This window comes from Spermophilus citellus (genome assembly GCF_964194105.1).
Source record: "Spermophilus citellus genome assembly, chromosome: 4".
Classification (NCBI taxonomy): Eukaryota; Metazoa; Chordata; class Mammalia; order Rodentia; family Sciuridae; genus Spermophilus; species Spermophilus citellus.
Window position 1 is genome coordinate 184716183 of NC_138185.1, and position 14831 is coordinate 184731013.

A 14831-nucleotide genomic window follows, 5' to 3' on the forward strand; every position below is an offset into this window, starting at 1 on the left:
GGCAGGAGGATTGCGAGGTCAAAGCCAGCCTCAGCAAAAGCAAGACACTAAGCAACTCAGTGAGACCCTGCCTCTAAATAAAATACAAAATAGGGCTGGGGATGTGGCTCAGTGGTTGAGTGCCCCTGAGTTCAAGCCCTCCTACGCCCCCCAGAAAAGAATAAAAGGATCTGACCTAAAGTATAATCAATGCTACATAGTGAAGCCTGAATTCAACCCCTGTGCTTCCTCCAGTACATGAGGAACCAAATTTCCTTTTTCCTTTCTCTTTTTTCCAGGGACACAGACAGATTTATTTATAAAAGCAGATATATACAATCAAGGTGGAAGGTGGGTTATTTCAAGAGAGAGACATCTTTGGGGGTAAAGTAAAAAAATACACATTCAAGGGAGAATGGAGGTCATCATAAGCAAGAAACTTAATTGGTTTAAAGCAAGGAATGCACATTCAAAGGAAAATGTGGGCCATCTCCAGAGGGAAAAACAGCAACCCCTTGGTGTAAGGTAATAATATCTATGGAGGAACAGTTGGTAGGGGATGGACTAGAGGTGGAATCAGGGTAGAGTTAAACAATTTCATGATAGTATTTTTAGTGCTTGTACATTGCTTTATTTTACTTTTTTGCAGGCAAGGTCCATGGGTCAAGGGCACAGGCCAAGGGCATGCACTAAGGACATGGGTTGGGTTGCTCATGAATGCTTGTTTTGTATTTCAAAGGTTCATGCATGTTTCCTCCATTCCAATGGCTCATGGGCTCTTTTGAGACTTAGTAAATCTTTCATTTTCTGTATCTCCAAATTCCTATCTCATTCCCCACACCCCAGACTTGAGATCCTTTGCCGCAGTCTGGCTGGGCACAAAATCACGAGCCACTCAAGCAGGAACAAACTTTATTTTTGAAACTGCCACCAATGCCCCGTATGTGCCCAGGAAGATTGCCAATCCACCCACGCGGAACCCCAGAGGAAGTTCCTCCCCCGGAATTCCCTCCTACTGCACTTCCCCAACCAATGGGAACTCTCCAGGAGTCCCGTTGCAGGCCTAGGTGAACAGCAGGAGTCCAATATCCATATAAATGCAAATCTTAACAGAATCATATCATCTCAATGGCTAGCTGGCGTCACCTTTCAACCAAAAATGCCATGCATCATATTACTTGGCTGTGGCTCTTAGCAATCCTTTATTCTTAAAGGTCAAAAAAGGGGAAGAGCTCTCTTCCAGACTGCTACAAGCTGGTAAAGAGCAATGCCCCTACCTAGCCAGGGAATTATGGTCTCTGCCTGACAGATCTAATGGGTACAGAGACAGACTGGTCTTAGTTGTTGGAATAGGTTGAAATCCATGTATTGCTATCATCTTAACCACTGAACTATTGCAGTGTGGAAAATACAGATTTTACTAGGAGGTCAAGAAGTATATTAATCACCAGGCACTCAGAGTAGCCAACAACTCAGGAGGTAGAGTCAGGAGGATCACAAGTTCAAGGCCAGCCTCATAAAGCTTAATGAGTCCCTGTTTCAAAATAAAAAATTAAAAGGACTGAGTGGTAAATTGAACACCTGGGGTTCAATCTCCAGTACCAAAAAAGAAAGTATAGTAGCCCATTTTATACATACATATAAAACTAGGCTAGTATAGTAGCTGTTAGTGGTAACAGCTGAGATTAGGTAACGAAGCCTGTTTTTTTTTATTTTGTTTTTTGTTTTGTTTTAACATCAGGTATTGAACCCAGGAGTGCTCAATCACTGAGCCACATCCCAGACCTTTTTTTTATTTTAGTTAGAGATAGGGTCTTGCTAAGTTCCTGAGGCTATCTTTGAACTCACATTCCTTCTGCCTCAGCCTCCTAGGCCGCTGGGTTGCCACCTCATCTGGCTTAAGCAAGTAAACTTAACTATTTTTCACCTGAAAACATCTCAAGATCTGGATTTTTTTTCCTCCAATAGCAGGTCAGTTAGATCTGGCTCACATTAACTCAGGACAAATTTATGATCTTGGAAAGGCTCTTTTGATAGTTATTATCATACACTCCTACTTAAGACCCTTTTCCTCTATAAACTCTTAGCATTGTTTGTTTTGGTAGGCTGACACAGGAGCCTATGTCAAGTTACATTTAAAAGGATCATTGTCTGTCCCTTTTAAATAACCAGGCATGACTGTTCTCTTTTATTTCATTCTCATATGAGTATATTTACCTTTGGTCATTCTTGCTTGCTGGATATTCAAGGACAAGTAAGTGACCCCCAAGTTGGTCAAAAACTAATCTCTTTCCTTTCTACTGTCCTTTCTACTGTTCAGCCAAGGCTCCCCAGTGGTTTGGGCTCACATGAGAAGCCTCTTGATTCTTTCAGCCTTTTTCTTCTACCAGTTGTATCATCTGCCAGGATAGGTCAGGGTCTTGCTGACCACATGTTGCTTCCCTTGGAAGCATAAGGAACATTTCCCTCACCAATAACCCTCCTCTTTGAAGAATACACACTGGTTATCTTCCTGTTATCTAGTGTCCTAACAATTCCCCTGATTGGGAAGTCAGGTGACCTACTGAGTTGCAGGAACTTTAGAGGGGTCCTCTGTCATTCCCAGTGTCCTGGCTATCCTTGGAGGGGAAGGACCAAAATGTTGCTTTTTTTTTTTCTTAGCTCTTTTATTTCCCTAGGCTTTGGTAGCTTCAAGGTTAGTTGTTGAATACCCAGAGAGCCAGAATCACCAGTCTTGAAGTGGGAGTAGTGGGTTTTAAGTTTAACTTACAACATTACAGTTATCCCTTCCTTTTTTAATTAGTGTTGGTATCATACCCTATCTTTTCAATAAATGATAGCTTATTGTCTTAAATTAACTCAGGTTATTCTGTTAGAAATGTTACTTCTACAAAACATTAACAGGCAATAATTATAAAGTTTTGTAAGGAAAATATAAAATGAAATTAATAAAAGCAAAAACATATTTAGTTTGTATAATAGTACTGACCAAGAAACATTTTTATAAAAGCACTAATGTGTCTTTGATATTTGTTTAGCCTCTACATAAAAAAGACAATTTAATCATACATAAAATCATTTATAATATTTCTTTTAAAAACCTTTTTATAACCTTTTAAGACCTTTTATAATTTTCCCAAATTCTTATTTAGTTTTATACTGTGTCTATTTCTACCTCGGGATTGCAGCAATCTTTATGACAAAATCTATCCTTCCAAACAAAATAATGTGTCCAATTTTAGCCTATTTGGGGGCCTAACATGCAGAGCAGAAGCCTTACTCAAGGTGAGACTGGATTTCAAATCTATTTGAAAAACATTTAAAATAATAATATCATATCTTAAACATAAATAAATCAGAAAAGTTAAGAGAGCTCTTAATTTCCTTTTCTTTGTTTTTGTTTAAAAAAATGGCAAATATTTCCATGTCGTACCTTACCCATCTTTAACTCAATCAAGTTCTCATTGTCGTTTCACAAATACATTTGAATTCCTACCTCAGTGTAAAGACATCTTTCTTCATGTAACTTACTGATAACAGGTTATTTTTTCTAATTATAAAATATTAAATGACATCACTAAATTCCAATTTAATTTTGTCTTTTGAGAATTAAATGAAATGTTTTAAAATAAAGTAGAATGTATTTGTTTACAGATATACTCCCTAGGTGGCCAATGTTCAATTTGTTTAATTATCAGAATTTACAGTTTGAAATGCTGAGCATTTGAGTACATCTAATTATCTTTGCTTGAAGATGTATTCAGAATACAATTAGGAGCACACACACATACACCTGAAAAAGACTTTCCCTAGAACGATTTTAGTTTGGAGGACACACCCTTAGTACAGGTTTTCATAAGCTTTGCATTCTAGAGGGTTTATACATTTGGGGAACATAAATATATTTAACATATAAAGAAGTCAGTAATAGGGGCTGGGATTGTGGCTCAGTGGTAGAGCGCTCACCTAGCACGTGTAGGGTGCTGGGTTCGATCCTCAGCACCACATAAAAATAAAGGTATTGTGTCCAACTACAAGTAAAACAAGATATTTTTTAAAAAAGGAAGTCAGTAATAATTAGTATCACAGGTATAGAGGTGTTTATATATGTGTGTGTATACATATATTACATATTAACTTAGCTTTTACTTTTGAAGTAAAATTCAGCATCCGTATCTCCATAGGACAATTATTTTTTATGTGGATATTTTTCTGAAAGAAGGAAATGGGAGGTCCATTGTTGCTCTGGAGGCTGAGGCAGGACACCTAGCAGGGAGACACTGGGGCTGAAGTGTATGTAACTGCCAATCTCCACCTATCACTGACCACCTGTCACTTACCACCTAGACCTCTAGCTGTGGTGGAACCTACTTCAAGTTCCATTGTTCATTTAAACATGTTTAGGTTAGGCTTTTATTATTTATAATCAAGAATACCAACACAGTACCCTCCCTGACAATTATGGGAGGGTAATTATGCATATATGTTATTACTAGGTTTTCTTCAGTTTTATGCAGCAGAAATATACTACAGTTGCCTAACTAAGCATGAATTAGTGAAAAGAATTCCAAAGGAAGGAATCCAGAGCTGGTGCAGACGTTCAAGAAAGTCACAAGCTCCTTCTGGCTTCCTGTTCTACTAGCTTAACTTAAAGTTGCAAGAAGACTGCTCTACTTTCAATCAAGAAGAAAGGTGGGGGAAAGAGGAAAATATCTATGGCAGCTGAGCATATTCTTTTAATTACTGTAAGAAAAAAAAAAAAAGGTGTTTCTAGAAGCTGAACCCAACAACTGTCATAAGCCAGAGGCCAGCCATATGGACATACCTAGTTGCAAGGGAGTCTGAGGAAATTAGATGCTTTGAACAAGTCACATTCTCACTAAAAAAAGGTTTTTTTATTAATCAAAATATAAATGGATATTGAATAGACAAATACAGAGTTTATCTCAGTCAATTTGTATTATGAAAAGCAATTTCAACTTACTGTAAAAACGTTCATACCTGGTGATCCAATAATATTTCTTCTTGGAAGTTATTCTGAAATAATTCAAAATATGAAAGCTGTAATAAATATATTTATACTAAGGATATTAAGGGAAATCTACATAACAACCCCAATATCTAAAAATAGAAGCATGAACAAGGTCCTGGTTAGATCCCTAGAATGGTGGGGGGGGGGGGTGAATCAGTAGAACAAAACAAAATATAAAATTAAGAAAATGATTATGAAAATCATGGTAAGTTTGCCAATTGCATAGGCATTAAAATTAAAAAATAAGACTATGAAACAATCTGAGGAAATACTTATGATACAAAGTTCAGTTAAAAAATAGACTATTGGGCTGGGGATGTGGCTCAAGCGGTAGTGCGCTCGCCTGGTATGCTCTGGGGCTGGGCCCGATCCTCAGCACCACATAAAAATAAAATAAAGATGTTGCGTCCACCGAGAACTAAAAAAATAAATAAATATTTTTTTAAAATTATCTCTCTCTTTCTCTCTCTCTCTCTCTCTCTCTCTCTCTCTCTCTCTCTCTCTCTCTCTCTCCCCAAAAATAGACTATTATAAATAAATAAATAAAAGATCAGATCTGGAGAGGTAGCTCAGTGGTAGAAGACTTGCCTAGCATATGCATTTTCCCCAGCATGATCCCCAGCACCACCAAAAAAATTATGATTTAATACATAGTAAAATTTTGTACATATCAAAGATTGCAAAGGAAAAATTACTGAAAGAAAATACACCAAAATGCTAGCAGTGCTGTATTAGGCTCTTGGAAATATATTTTTCTTATTTCTTCCAATTTACAATTTTAAGTATTTTTTCTTTACTTTAATAATAAATTAATAAAATAAAACATTGTGTTAAATTGATAAAATCAGCATATATTCTTTAAGTAGCACTCAGATTCTTTCATATTCTCTGTAAAATTATACTAGTATTTCCCCCATGGTTTACCACAGCACTAAGATCAAAGTAGTGTCTAGTAAATATTTGTTGGTAGATTATTAAATGCTTATCTTTAAGAAAAATTAATATTACCAGACTCAGGTCCAGGGTGCTCACTGCTCAAAAGCCAATATTTGGGAGATGAGAGATGGTAGGAAGGAATCAGGTTTATTCAAAGGCCAGAATTTTGAAAAGATGGAGGGACTATTGCCCTCAAACCTCCATTTTGGGGGAATTAGGGGTGCAAAGGATTTTTATAGGAGGGAAAGATGAAACAGGGCAGAAAGTTTAAGTGTTGAGTCTGGTCTTGGTTATCCAGAGCGTGTGTCTCCTTTTTTCTGTGGAACATGGCAAAGAACCTCAACCCCCTGGATTAGTTCCTATAGTCCTTTTTCAATTAGACATTACTTTTCTGCAAGTTAAAGCTCATAGAAATTTACATGCTTTGTGTTAGTTGATGCAAAGGATTAAAAGAACTAGGAAGGTCATTACACATCTTGGTGTTATCTTAAGGTCTCCAGATGTTCTGGGTTCGGTAATTCTAAAAAAAATTAAAAATAAAAAAAATTATTTAGTGTTAACATCTTAACCATTTAGTAGAGAATTCTCTTTTGAATTTAAAATACTAGTCAAAAGGGAAAAGACATAATCCTGGAAAAAGGATCAAGGAGGGGGAGCAACCTTGCAAAAAGGCAAAGGGAGGTGAAGCAAAAGTAACTGCAAAAAACTACTCCCAAAGGAACAATCACATTATACTTACACTACATTAGTCAGGGTTCTACAGAGAAACAGAACCAATAGAATGGATGAATAGATAGAAAATAGATAAATAGATAGTTAGACAGACTGACTGCCAGACAGGAATTGGGAGGCTGACAAATTCAAAATCTGCAGAGCTGATGTCACAGTTTGAGTCTAAAAGCCAGCACGCTGCTATAGAATTGGGAAGAGTTGAGGTCCTAGTTCAAAGGCCATCAGACAGGCAAATTTTCTCCTACTGGGGGAAGGGTCAGTCTTTTGTTCTATTCAGGCCTTCAGTCGGTTGGATGGGGCCCACCAACATTATAGAGAGCAATCTGCTTTACTTAGTCTATAGATATAAATGTTACTCTTATCTAAAAGCTCCCTCACAGAAATATTCAGAAAAATGTTTGATCAAATATCTGAGCAACCATATGACCCAACAGTTAATCATTCAAGCTAAACAAATTTATGTTAAATGTTGGACTTGATTTATCTGTTTTAAAATCAGCTCCTCTTGGGGCAGGGAATATGGCTCAGTGGTAGAGCTCTTGCCTAGCATGAGTGAGGCGCTGTGTTCATTCCCTTTCTTCTATTTACTGCATATGGGGAATTTATACACTTTGCATTTGTCCATGGAATTTTGCTTCCATGCTCCTGATCAGTCTACTCCCTGCATGTGGAATGCTTTTCCTGTAATTGCCACCACATTTCTAAAACTTAAATATCTTTAGGCCCTGATCAAACACTACATCCTTCATGAAGCCTTCTCTGATTTGTGCTTCTCATCATCCCCACTCCCACAGACACATCAAATTAGAAGCAATTTTCCTTCTCAACACACATAACACCCTGACTCTGCTTTCCTAATGGCATAGTCCGTATCTTCCTTGATTTATACATTTTAATGAATAGATTAGTTACTTCCAAGTCTATTTCTTCTAGGAAAAAAGATTTAGTTTTGAGAGTCCTAAGTACATAATATTTAATAGATTTCAACATTTATTTGTTGAACTTATATGTTATATGTTTTCCATATGATCAAAGAATTCAGTATTTTCTTGGATAAGAAAAAAAGTTCAAGATATTTTTTAACTAAGGAATAGAGTTCAAGTAATTGTCTCTTGATAAATACATATATTGAGCAGTTTAAGATAAACACACCTTTAGCTGGTTAGAATTTTCTCTCACTTTTTAACAAATCTATATATTTGTACGTTTAAGAATTAATTGTCTGGGGCTGGGGATGTGGCTCAAGCGGTAGCGCGCTCGCCTCGCATGCATGCGGCCCGGGTTCGATCCTCAGCACCACATACCAACAAAGATGTTGTGTCCGCCGAGAACTAAAATAAATAAATATTAAAAATTCTCTCTCTCTCTCTCTCTCTCTCTCTCTCTCTCTCTCTCCCTCCTCTCTCACTCTCTCTTTAAAATAAATAAATAAATTAATTTAAAAAAAAGAATTAATTGTCAAATGTATTTAATGCAAAGCATAGGGAAATTGTTCTGGCTATGTTAGTATTTTTCCTCTATTTGGAACACTTAATACATTCATCATTTATCCTTATTATACAGGCTTATTTTTTGCACTTACTCTTTGAGCAAAGGTACAGGTTGAACAAAACTGTAATTTAGCTAGTAAACCATAGGACATGTTGTTCCTTACTTTTTAGAGAAATCACGTCATCTTTCCATTACATTATTTCTACAGAATCTCATAAAATCAATAGCTTTGCAACAATCAACAATATGTGCTAATATCTTCCTTGAATCCATTATTTCACTGCAATTAGTGCACTTCACTGCTGGCATTTAACTAATTGCTCAGATTTATCAAAAATTTCAAAGCTTTTCTTGTTTCTCCCTCTAGTGGTCAATAACATTCATTAAAATGGAAATATATATATATATATATATATATATATATATATATATATATATGAATGAAATGGGTGAAATGTAGGATGAACATTTAATTTAATTGTAATATATATAAAACATTTAAATTTATGCCTAATAATCTGGGAAGTGATTTATTTAGGACACAGTTTCTTTAGATACCATGCATCCTCTCTATTCTCTGAATAACAAATACTTACAATTTTAGACTAATTGTTTAGATGTATGCTACATAATTAATTATATAAAAAATGTGGTTTCATACTAAATTACCTGATATATTTTGGAAATAATCACATCCCTAAATAATTTTATAAAATGTTTTCTTAATTTGATAATTCTCCCTCCAGTGTCTACTTAATTAGCATTGACTATTTGCTTTTCTATAATAGTTCCCTTTCAACTTCTAATTTCCTTGCTTATAAAATGTTGTGAAAGCTTAACTAGAAATAAATTTTTAAAATTCAGGATAATTTGGTTAAATAATGAGATAGTCAAATACAAGTGAGATACAGAAGGATAAATCTGTGTATAAGAAATTCTGTTGCAGATGTAGAACTATGATCAAAATCTCAATACAAAATGTTTTTAATTGAAAATTTTTATTTATTAAAAGTGGTAAATAGTGAATTGCTGCAGTCTGGCTGGGCACAAAATCACGAGCCACTCAAGCAGGAACAAACTTTATTTCCAAGACTCCTGTGAACGGCACACACACGAGGCCTTCTCCCGGGACACACCACACCAACTGGAAATCCCTCCTACCGCACTTCCCCAACCAATGGGAACTCTCCAGGAAACTCCAAAGTAGCAGGCCGAGCGGACAGCATGGGTCTAATATCCAATTGAATACACATCTTAACATAACCATTATCATCTCAATGGCTTGCTGGTGTCACTTTTCAACCAAAAATGCCATGCGTCATTCCTACTTGGCTATGGCTCTCAGCAGTGAATCATCTCAAAACAAACACTGTCAAACATTAAATAAAACATTTTTTTAAAAAAGGCTGGGGATATTGCTCAGTGGTTAAACACCTCTGGGTTAGAGAGAGAGAGAGAGAGAGAGAGAGAGAGAGAGATAAATAAAGAGAGAAGGACCAAGGAAGGAAACCCTTTGGAGAAATGAACCACCCCTCAACCCTTGCCTGCCCCTGAAAAAAATAATTAGATCATTTTATCAAAGATCAAATGATCATATAATTTGTCATCAAAATCAGGACACTTTTGAGAAGGGGGGTGATATTAGTAATAATGTGAGGCAATAGGCATAATCTGAGAGTGATCTCAGCAATTCAGAACATGTGGTCACTCTAATAACCCCTAATTTAGTTTTTAAAATAATTTATTTATTCCACCATCATTCCTACTCCCTGGCCCCCTCCCTATATTCCCCTCCCTCCCCTGTGCCCTATCCAAAGTTCCTCCATTCTGCCCAGGCCCACCCCTATTATGAGTCAGCATCCTCATATCAAAGAAAACATTTGGCCTTTGGTTTTGGGGAATTGGCTTACTTCACTTAGCATGATATTCTCCAACTCCATCCATTTACCTGCAAATGCCATGATTTTATTCTCTTTTAATGCTGAGTAATGTTCCATTGTGTATAAATACCAAAGTTTCCCTATCCATTCATCTACTGCCTTGAGTACATGTATGAAGAAACAAATGATGTGAAAATACTTTGTGTACTGTGACTTGAAAAACTGTGCTCTATATATGTAATATGAAATGAATTGCATTCAGCCATCATGTATAACAAATTAGAATAAATAAATAATTTAATTTTAAAAATCATTTATTAAGGGCTGGGGATGTGGCTCAAGTGGTAGCGCGCTCGCCTGGCATGCGTGCGGCCCGGGTTTGATTCTCAGCACCACATACAAACAAAGATGTTGCTGTGCCCGCCGAAAACTAAAAAATAAAGATTAAAAAAATTCTCTCTCGGGGGATAGTAGGGGATAGGAAAGGTAGCAGAATACAACAGTCACTAATATGGCATTATGTAAAAATGTGAATATGTAACAGATGTGATTCTGCAATCTGTATTTGGGGTGAAAATGGGAGTTCAAAACACAATTTGAGTCAAATGTATGAAAGATGATATATCATGAGCTATGTAATGCTTTAAATAATCAATAAAAAAATTTTAAAAAAATTCTCTCTCTCTCTCTCTCTCTCTCTCTGTCTCTCACTCTTTTCAAAAAAAAATCATTTATTAAAAAGAAAAAGCAAATTGTAGTGTCCTTTCACTGAGAAGGTTATACTAAGCCCCACATGGAGTTTTATTTGCTTTAGGTTAAAGTTGTTTCTGGTGGGGTCACCGAACAACCAAAGACCTAAGTCTATTAGAATCTTTTTATTGAGTAATCAAGTTGTTTCCGTTTCCCTGGGACTTTCCCAGTTTTAAAACTGAAAGTCCCTTATTCTGGAAACCTATTAGCCACAGGAAACCAGGAAAGCTAGTCACGCTATTAGAAAAACTTTCCATAGCTGTGACAAAATATTTGAGATAAACATTTAAGGAGGAAAGATTAATTTGAGCTCACAGTTTCAAAAGATTTCAGTTCATGGTTACTGGCTTCATTGATTTTAGGGCTGTGCTAAGGCAGAACATTATGGCAGGGAGAATGTGGTGGAAAAAAAACTGCTCATCTTATGACAGCCAGGAAGCAAAGAAAGAGAAGAAGGAAGGGACAAAGAAAGAAAAAGGAAGAAGCTGGAAATAAGATATACCCTTTAAGTACGTGCTTCTAATGACCTTCTTCCTCCAATTGAGTCCCACCTCCTAGAGCTTCCACCACCTCCCAATAGTGCTATTAGCTGGGGACCAGACCTTAATACATAAAACTTTAGGGTACATTCCAGATCTAACCTATAACATAGTCTGATCCATATGGCTACTTTTTATCAAGGTGGCATCTCCTCCTTGACCCTTAAAGTAATGTAGGGCAGGGCATTCAAGCAAAACCTCTGCCTATTACCAGGCCTGTCCTAGCTTTTTCTTATCTGGCCTCTGACCTAGTCTTCTTGATGGTTGACAGGCACCTCAATAACAGCAGAACTAAAATCATCATCTTCCCTTACAAACCATTGTTCCTTTTTCTATATTGTTATTTAAATAAACTACAGCACCAGCTGGTCATGAAACAGAGTTTCTCTGCTTCTGCCAACGGGTAGGGTCTTCTCAGGCCTCTGCAGCTGAGAAAGCCCAATTCTTCTCCACTACCAGTGAGTGACATGTTACTACTTTTAATGGGCAGGCTATACCCTGCAGTGTTGCAGCATACTCTAGCAGCTCAAAGCCAATTTCTTCTTTCTGGGTTCTTCCATATTTTTTTTTAATTTTTTAATATTTAGTTTTTAGTTTTAGGTGGACACAATATCTTTATTTTATTTCTATATGGCAAGCACTCTACCATTGAGCCACAACCCCAGGACCATCTTTCTGGATTCTTATTTGGTGAAATTAGAGAATGACATCCACAGATGAGGTGTGTAAGAGTAGGATTTATTCACTCCTGCTGGGTGAGAAGGGACCCAAAAGAAGTTGCCATTTGAGTGTGCTAGTCTAGGGGTTTATATAGTTGTAGACTTGGGTTGACACTATTGGTCCAAATTTATGCAAATTGGAGTTTGGTAAAGAACTAGCCATTGGTTCAAATTTGTGCTAATCAGGGTTTGGAAAAGTACTAATGCTATTGGTTAATCCTTGAGTTTGGTCTGCCCCATTTCCATTTTCTCACTACTTGTAATCCCAGTTTCCCAGGAGGTTGAGGTCTGCAGACTGGATGCTGGGGGCTCAGACCTGTGGTACTGTGTGGAGTGGGAGTTGACACTGGCCCTGGGATGAAAGGTTGACATGCTCTGGATTGCCTAGGACCTTGTTTACTGTACTTCAGGACCATGCCAGCATGGCAAGCTCTTCTTGCCACTTGCATTCCAGCCCACCCAAGCTATCACACCACAGCTCCAAGACAAGGACTTAGCTTCAGTCAAATGCACAAACCAAAAACATAGGAGTCATCTGACTCTTCCCTCTTTTCACTTCCATACGTCATCTTCCATCAAAATGCTGCCTTCTCAAGGGCTGGGGCTGTAGCCCAGTGGAAGAACACTTGCCACTCACATGTAACGCACTGGGTTCAATCCTCAGCACCACATAAAAATAAATAAATAAAGATAGTGTTCATCTACAACTAAAAGAAATATATATTTTAAAAAAAAAATGCTTCTCAAACCCATCTTCTTTGCGGCCTACACCCTGAGGTCACTATCATCTCTCTCAGTAGTCTCCTTAAGATCCCCTCAATTGCCCTTCTCCAATCTCTTCTCTATACTACAGCCATGTAATGAGCTAAGTTATGTCCCCACAAAATTCACATGTTGCAGTCTTGACCCCAAGGACCTTAGAAAGCAACTCTATATGGAGATAGGGCCTTTTGAGGGGTGAGTACGTTAAAATGAGGCCACAGAGCTGGCCTAAATCCAATCTGACTGGCATCCTTAAAAGAGGAAACCTGGACATCTGGAGTGGTCAGCGGCTCCATGATCCGAGAAAAGGACACATAAAAAGGCAACAAGAAGGAGGCCATCTGCAGCCTAAGGAGAGAGATTTTGTTTTTTGTTTTTTTTTTAAAGAGAGAGTGAGAGAGGAGAGAGAGTGAGAGAGAGAATTTTTAATATTTATTTTTTAGTTCTCGGCGGACACAACATCTTTGTTGGTATGTGGTGCTGAGGATCGAACCCGGGCCGCACGCATGCCAGGCGAGCGCGCTACCGCTTGAGCCACATCCCCAGCCCAAGGAGAGAGATTTTGGAGGAAACTAACCCTGCTCCACCTCGATCTCAGACTTCCAGCCTCCAGAACTGTAAGAAAAAAAATTTCTGTTATATCACTGGGTATTCCTAGAAAACTAGTATTTATGAACAATCCACATGAAAATCTTCCTTTATGGGAACTAAGGACTGCCTGCATTATAGTGGCTGGCTAGCAAATGTGTGGAAAGGTCAACCAGCAGGCTGATTATATGAAGTCTGAATTTCAGTACCATTTATATTCTGAAGTTTTAATTTCTATTTGCCAGTTACGGTGTCTTTCTCCTTTCCATCAAAATAAATTACAATAGAATTATCTTGACTATAAAGCTCTAGATGAACTTTGTCCTATATGTGTTTCCTGCCTCTCTTCTCTCTCTAGTTCTCTCCCCTCCAGCTGTGCTGAACTTCTTTCAGTTCTCAAACATATTTGGGGCCTTCTCAGAATATGTTTCCTTTGCTAGAAATACCAGTCCCTACCCCCATTACCCATGTACCTTCAAGTAACTACTAAAATGGCCCTTCCTCAAGGATATCTCCCTGACTCCCTATCTAGGTCAATTTCCCTTTTATATTCCTAAACTCAGCTGTCATTGCTGATATCTTGCCTACTGTTTGGGGGGGGGGGGGTTTGTTTTGTTTTGTTCCCACTAATTCAGAAGCTCTGCAATGGGTGAACAATTTCTAGTTTACTTCTCTGAGTATCAGCATAGTACTTGGCACATAGCAGGCCTGTAGTTAATATTAGTTGACCATAAGACTGCTGTTCTCTCTCAATAACTGACTATAGCCACCTCTGTTGAGAAATTGAGGCATCATCTGTCTTAGCTAGAGAAGCCACTGGGACAGCACCATAAGATGCTCTATATGAAGTCATATATTGCTCTTTCCCAGGAGGCTCTAATTTCACTGCCCCCCTGCTGGTTCCCAGGAGATGTAGTATGAAGAAAGGATGGCTAACAACAAACCTAAAAGCTCCTCTACTCAACCATGTCCCAAGATATTCAGGGATGTTGTGCAAGCTGAGCCTGTAGGATATGTCTGTATTCTAAACCATCTGAAACCGACGTGATTCTGCAATCTGCATTTGGGGTAAAATTGGGGGTTCATTACCCACTTCAATCTAATGTGTGAAATATGATATGTCAAGAGCTTTGTAATGTTGTGAACAACCAATAAAAAAAATAAAATAAAAAAATAAACCATCTGAAAGCACTTCTGTAAAATGATGTTCAGAGAGAGGCTATGAATGAGTCACCTAGTAAATGCTATAGTGTTTTGAGTTGCTGCCAAGCTCATTTACAAAAATAATTCTTAGAATGTTAAGGGGGGCTGGGGATGTGGCTCAAGCGGTAGCGCGCTCGCCTGGGATGCGTGCGGCTCGGGTTCGATCCTCAGCACCACATACCAACAAAGATGTTGTGTCCGCAGAGAAATAAAAAATAAA